Source organism: Miscanthus floridulus, chromosome 9, assembly GCF_019320115.1.
Source record: "Miscanthus floridulus cultivar M001 chromosome 9, ASM1932011v1, whole genome shotgun sequence".
NCBI classification, from domain to species: domain Eukaryota; kingdom Viridiplantae; phylum Streptophyta; class Magnoliopsida; order Poales; family Poaceae; genus Miscanthus; species Miscanthus floridulus.
In genome coordinates, this window is record NC_089588.1 from 69,142,305 (window position 1) to 69,148,262 (window position 5,958).

Sequence of the window (5,958 nt, forward strand, 5' to 3'; positions counted from 1 at the left end):
AATACAAAAATGGTAAGGATGATTTGGAAATTGTTCGTGATTCTTGATGCAAAATTATCTTTTATATTTTAGGAACACGATTTTGGAAATTGTTGGAGAAACTCAATAAATATGCTTTGAACATTTTTTAGCCATTTGAAAAACTCATTGATTTGCCAATTGACTTTTCTAGGGATTGGTGGAGATTCTCTAAGGCTAAGACGGTGAGGATGTTTTCTGCAGAACTTTCTTGGAAACGTATAACTAACCTTATTATTTGTGGCATTAGAATAATAAATAAAGTGATAAATCACACTAGGAAACAATTACACCGTATAAGACCTATATATATATTCTTATTTTCCGGAAAGAAAAACAAATCTCATGCCCCAAAACTAATCTCCAGCTCATGCTTCCCAACCTTGAAGAAATGTGACCCTTTATCGATCACCTTTCTGCCGTCCTCCCTCACCCAGCTGAAATGCTCACACGGGCTCACCTCAAACCTCAGGTTCGCCTTCTCCCCTTGCCTTGATGTGCTGGCTCTGGAACCCGATCAGCTGCCTCGTTGGTCGGCCGTCGGTCGCGTTCAGCCACCGGAGGAACATGAGCGCCGTGTGCTTCTCGTCCATTGGCCCGTGATTCTGCACCTTGACCACTGCCAAGAACTTGAGCTGATCGCACACCTCGTCACCGATGTAGTCGACGTGGTAGCTCAAGTTGTCCTCGTCGCTGCGAGGCCAGGGGCGGCGAGTAGGCTCGTGTTGTGTGCCGGATTCTTGCGGCCTGTGACTACCCGGTGAGAGAACTTGGAGTAGCTGAGGCCGTAGCCGAACTTATAGATGGTCTTGCCATTGTAGAACCGGTAAGTCCGGCCGGGGTAGCCGCCCGCGGAGCGCATCCGCATGTCCGTCATGGGGATCCTAGTGAACTCCTCCGGGTACCACGTGTTCGGCAGCTTCAATTCCCACTGGGGTTCTTCTCACCGAAGAGGACTTTGGCAATGGCGAGGCCGCCAGCCTGGCCAGGGTAGCCGGCCCACAGGATGGCGCCGATCTTGGGGTTCGCCTGGGCGAACGTGATGTCCACCGGGACGCCAGTGAGGAGCACCAAGATCACTGGCCGCTTCGCTGCGTTGGCGACAGCGGTGATCAAGCTCTGCTGGTTACCCGGAAGGAGAAGTGTCGTCCTGTCCTTCCCTTCGCTCTCCTGCTCCTGGCTCAGTCCCATGAACAGGATGACGGCATCCGACGAGCTCGCCAGCGCGGTCGCCTGGGGCGTCGCGGCGACGTTGCAGGCCGCCTTGTTGCACCCGGCTAGGAACTTGACGTTCTTGACGTAGCCCTGGATCCCCTGGAGAGGCGTGGTCGGCGCGCACGGTGGGCCCCAGTAGTTGCCGATGAGGGCGCGAACGTCGTTGGTGTTGTGGCCGATGACGGCGGCAGAGTTGACCGCACCTCGTTTGAGCGGGAGGACGCCCGCGCTGTTCTTTAGTAAAACGATTCCGTCCAGCGCCGCCTCGAGCGCTAGGTTCTTGTGCTCCTGCGTGCAGATGTGGGCGGCTCCAAGGTTGCCGTACACGTTGGTCTTGGGGTCTCCGTCGAAGTGCCCCAGCCGCATGCGGGTGGTGAAGAGGTTCTTGACGGCCTTGTCTACGTCCTGCTGCGGCAGCTTCCCCTTCTGGATCGCGGCCATGGCGCACTGCTGGATGTAGGGACCGCAGTCAAATGTCCAATCCTAGAAGTTGTCCGTGCATGGGATCGAATTAATGAACTCAGCGATTGCCATTTGTCACTTGAAAGCGTTAAATTCCACAGGTGATGAAGATCAAAGTGACGACAGGGTTTACAATACCGGTAAGAAAAAAATTTCGGTCCCCAGCGATAAATACGAAATTTCGGAAATATCGGAAATATCGGTTCAAATTTAAATAAATTTAAATTGAGTTTTAAACAAATTTGGCATCATTTCACTAGAAAAACTCTATAATCCATCATCCATCATAAATTTATATAATATCGACGAAATAACACAATATATCATAGAAGTAGAGTCGTGGTAATACAGTGGTCTGACGGTGGGCGAGCTGCATATACTAGTGCCATCAAATGTGTGAGTGAGAAAATTAAATAAATTTGGTGAAATTTAGGGCTTTGATAAGACTACATGATATGGAGGGTCATTTTAGTGTGGTTTGGTGTAATTTTAGAGTGAAAGATGAATTTAACCGAAAAATTTTGACCGATATAAAAAAATTTCGGACCTCAGCGAAAAAGGCGATATTTCGGAAATTTCGGCGATATTTCGCCGAAATTGTAAACCCTGAGTGACGACGACATACCGGCTTTGAGCGTGGCCGCGACGGTGTCCTCCGCCGTCGGGCGATAGAACTGTGAGTTGCGCATGATGGCCACCGCGTCGCAGTCCGCGGCGACATACCTTCATCAGGCAAAAAAAGACCATGAGACGAGATGAGATGAGGAAGAAGCTCGGTGGACCTGAACGAGCTCCGTCCTCGCCGCGAAATGTATGGCAGTTGTGAGCGACACCGAGACGACGACTCACCCGTCGAGTCCCCAGCTCCCCCTGAAGGTCTTGGTGAGCAGGTCGGCGTTGGCGCAGGACGGCACGCCATTGACGACCGTGTAGGCGCACATGACGCAGCTGGCCTACCCATCGACCACGCAGCTCCGGAACGGCGGGTTGAAGGTGTCCGCCAGGTCCTGGACCGTCACGGTGGCCTTGAAGCTGTACCGCGACACGCCCTTCCAGTCCTCCAGGTCGTACGCCGTGGTGTGCTTGCAGCACGCCGAGGTCTGCAGCACCGGCGGCACGGACTTGGTGTTGCTGCTGCTGCCCTGCAGGCCCGGGACGAAGGCCGCGCCGTACCGGCTGGCCACCCCAGGGTCCTCGCCGGGGGTCTCCTGGCCGCGGCCCCACCGCGGGTCCCGGAAGATGTTCACGTTCGGGGACCACATGGTGAGCCCCTCCGCCTGGCCGATGTTGTAGAATGCCCGAGCCTCCTTGCCGGTCGCCTGCGTACGCGTACGTCGTCGATCCACTCATGTCAGTTCACGTGGCCGGCAAATTAATCATTTTATTTTAGTGTTTGTGCACAACAAATACATATGGATGGATGCTTGCATCGCACTCTTGGTGACAACATGCTGAGTAACTTTAATTATGCAAGCTCTTGGTGAACAACTCATACCAAGAGTAGTTCACAAGCATTAGTGTTGTGCCGATCTAAAGACACTACTAGTGTTGCTTTTGACACCATTTATTTTATCATTCAGCCTAATCGCGGATCGAAGCAAATGAAAAACAGCTGAAATGCGGTGACCAAATCGCATGGAAGACGTCCCATACATTGGCACGCGCACCGTCATGAGTGTGTGCGTCATGCCCATGTCGTGCGCCGTCGTCACACGTCTCGTACCTGGCCGATGCGGGAACCAGAGGTTGTCGTTGAAGGACGCAGCGGTGTGCAGCACCTGCGGGAAGCTGGTGGCGGAGCGCACGCCCTGGTCCATGTGGATCCCCTTGCCGGAGACGCCGAGCCGGGGCACCCCGTTCGCGATGTCCCCGAGCTGCGACGCCTTCTCCGCGGGCGTCATCCGCGACACCAGGTGCGCCGCGCGCTGCGCGGCAGGGAGCTTCGTATTGCAGAACGGTAACCCCTCCGATGGCGACGACGGGCCGCACGCGAGAAGGGTGGTGCCCCGGCCACGGCCACTCTCATCAGCAGCGCCGGGACCAGGAGGAGCAGTACTGCCCGTAGCGCTGCCATGATGGGCCGGGTTTCTGCGGTGGTGTGTGGAGGAGGAGATGGTGGAGGGAGTACTCAGATGGTGAAGAGATGCATCATCCATCCGACGTGAGTGTGAGAGGCCAGGGGTGGCGGGATTGTGCTTAAATACACCATCTGGGTCAACAGGACCGAGCCGAGCCTCATGTCGCTCACTGGTGGTGTTTGCGTGTGATGCACTATAAGCTAGGCTATTATTAGTAGCCATCAAGGGGAATCGCAGGTTAAGCATGCAAGTAATGCGTTGCTGTTTCCATTTCGCGACTTGGATTCAATGGAGATCAATAATGTGCGCGTGCTGAGGTATGTTGGTTCGTAGTAGCTAATAGTATAAGTGCATATCTAACTAATCTCACGGTCTCTAAACCTAACATTTGAAATAACTTAATCAGTACGTGTATTACAATGTAATAATCGCGTCATCATTGTAGCATTTCAAGTAACCGTTTTCAGATTAATAATTTTGAATTTACTAGCAGTGGTGGAACTTTGAAATTAAGTTTAATGAGTACATGTGGATTCTTCTTGAAGGTCAGACAAAAGAGAACACAGGGAGTACGTAATTGTTGATGTACACGCATGCATTGTCTTCGTGTCGGACGGAATTCTTGCTAATTGGGGATTGCTTAGAGCAAGTATAATAACAGGCTGTAAGCCGACTAAATGTTGAGGTGGAGGAGAGAGGGGAGGAGAGAGAGGAAAAACGGGCTGTAAGCTTACAGCCGGCTTTGGCACAAGAACCAAGAAAGTCTATGAGAGAGACAAGTGTGCCATGTATTAACTGTAAAGAGCTGACTATTATATGAGTGGGCTAAGAGAAGGCTGCAAGAACCTTACAGCCAGCAAGCCGACTGTATTATTAGCCTTGCTCTTAACCGGATGGGACATGGGAGTTATTACAGGTACAGCAGCAGTCTGAATCTTTGATAATAACTACATGAAAGCATCAATGGACTGTCGACTGATATGGCCGAGATACTGCACGATCTGTGTGTTGCGGAACGATTCGTGTAGCTGCTACGGTGTTGATCTGGTGGTACACATAACGAGGGAGGTGAGGAAGATCGGGAGATAACGTGTTGGTGTTCAATCCGGCCGGTCCACAATGGTACTGACATGCTAGATATATGATGTTAGAAGCACCAGAGAGCGACAACCTGTCAAAAACCAAAAAAAAAATATTTGAATTAAAATATTTGTCGTAGTTATGTTTCTGAATTCTGATATTTTAATTTGTTTTTATAACAATTCTGATAATTTGTTGAACTGCGACGTAAGCATTCATTGAACTTTATAGGTACCTGATGAGAACATTGTTGTTGGCTACTTGGGCTTCTACATATGGCTCAAAACTTTGGGTCGTTTTACACAAGTTTAAATAGTATTTTAAATTGGGTTGTATTCAAGGCAAGTAAGAGTATCTCCAAGAATTCTCAATAAAGTCTCACAATCTAGGATTTTTAGCAAAATTAGAAGAAGAAAAAAACTCATCTCCAACAATTCTTAATCCCACCGCCCAACCTTTTGGCACTTGAAATAAAAAATCACCGATACGCACGAATAAATCCGCGCACTCCCCCTCGCCCGTATCCCCAGGCGTCGCGCTGATCTTCTTCCTTCACGCAACTTCCACGGCTGGCTTTTCCGGTGGCTGTACGGAGAGAAATAGAACGCCTCCTCGCAGGTGGTCTGGACGGAGGCTTAGCTGCTCAGCTCTAGCCACCGCGCGTGCGTGCTAGCCAGCGCTCGACAGCGATGGGGGCAGGCCAGCTGGGCAGGCCGCACAGCGTGGAGTTTGAGCCTACCTGGCTGCGAGTCGAGGAACCCCTACTCCATCCGGTACAGCGCCGACGCGACGCCTTCCATGAGATGTATGTGGCCTTGGTAATTAGAAGAGATGAATGTTGAATTATAATCGGAATATGGATCAATTCTTCTCAGCGAAGAATTTTAATTTACTCCCATTCACCCTCCTCCTTCTATTTGCCATTTCGTCCTTCAATGTCATTGTGTGCCCTCTTTGGTTTGCCACACATTTGTACTTTACATTGCATGGCTTGTGCTTATGCTTGTGTGTACTCGGTTATGTGCGCTTTTGACTGCTGGGGCTGTGTGAACATGTTAAGGAACTCATTGAGAAATCACACACTAAGTTTGGTTTGACATGCTGA

General features: G+C 50.7%; 1 pseudogene; it reads right to left on the bottom strand.

The window, feature by feature from the left end:
* Positions 1-281: 281 nt before the first annotated feature.
* LOC136482103 (probable beta-D-xylosidase 7) lies at positions 282-3,851 on the bottom strand (annotated as a pseudogene).
* Positions 3,852-5,958: the final 2,107 nt, after the last annotated feature.